At 57.1% G+C, this 981-nt stretch overlaps 1 non-coding gene across 1 annotated transcript; it reads left to right on the top strand.

Moving 5' to 3' along the window:
• Positions 1–74, top strand: TRNAN-GUU (transfer RNA asparagine (anticodon GUU)). The gene has a single exon. It is a non-coding gene; the product is annotated as a tRNA-Asn (tRNA).
• Positions 75–981: the final 907 nt, after the last annotated feature.

Genomic DNA, 981 nt, shown 5'->3' with positions numbered 1-981 from the left:
GTCTCTGTGGCGCAATCGGTTAGCGCGTTCGGCTGTTAACCGAAAGGTTGGTGGTTCGAGCCCACCCAGGGACGGCCCCTTTTCTCAAATTTTAGCATTGACCGCACTCTGCTAACTTCACGTTACACCTGCTCTCATGTATCTCAGCTCTCAAATCCCAAAAAGAAACACACCCCACCTCTAATGCCGGCGAATCATGGCAGCACGAAATACTTCTATTGTCACTTGCTTGTCCCCTTCACGTCTGCCCAGCAGCTCGGGCTCTTTCTACTGGGAGACAAGTCACAGCCCTGCAGACAAACATCAGGTATAAAGCCAGCTTAGATGTCTTCCACTGGAAGGAGATGGCGACCTCTGCCACTGGAGTACCAAAGCAGGGAAGGAGCGGGCCAGGCGATAGTGCCAATATCGCCAACAGTTGTCACAAAACACATAAGTACATAAATAAACCACACGACACTATTGTAAGTGGAGAAATATTGCTGCAGGTTTGTTAGCATAAACAATATGCAAACATGGTGGGTTATCTTACGGGCGATCCCAGGGCAGGCCAGCCCCTATGCCGCCTGCCCGTCTGATAAGCCTAGAGTCACCATGGCAACGCCAGATGGTGTATACCAACTAATGGGAGGGGCCACCCCTCCCATCCGTGGACCCCCAGTCCACTTGCTTCACACGCCCCCTGCCCCGTGAGGGGTGGGCGGAGCATACATGGCAGCCCCCGGTTGCTCAGACCCACAACCGCCTGTCGGCTAACGGGCGAACAAGAGGACAAGAGGGCGAGGAGGGGGCGGAGACAGTATAAATACCCCTGTCTCCTCCCCGTCCCCGCCGGAAGCAGCCATCTGCTGGGGTCTCCCCTGGTGCGACCCAGGGACTAGACCTCCCACCCCTGTGCCTTCCTGTGGCACTAAGGCGGCCGCCCTCTTAGGGGGGGGGGGGCCGCTTCGCAACCCCGCCCCCGGGCAGCCTTACAGAGTG

Source organism: Triturus cristatus, chromosome 12 (genome assembly GCF_964204655.1).
Source record: "Triturus cristatus chromosome 12, aTriCri1.1, whole genome shotgun sequence".
Lineage (NCBI taxonomy): Eukaryota > Metazoa > Chordata > Amphibia > Caudata > Salamandridae > Triturus > Triturus cristatus.
The sequence above is the reverse complement of the archived record's forward strand: the minus strand, read 5'-3'. Positions and strand labels throughout refer to the sequence as shown.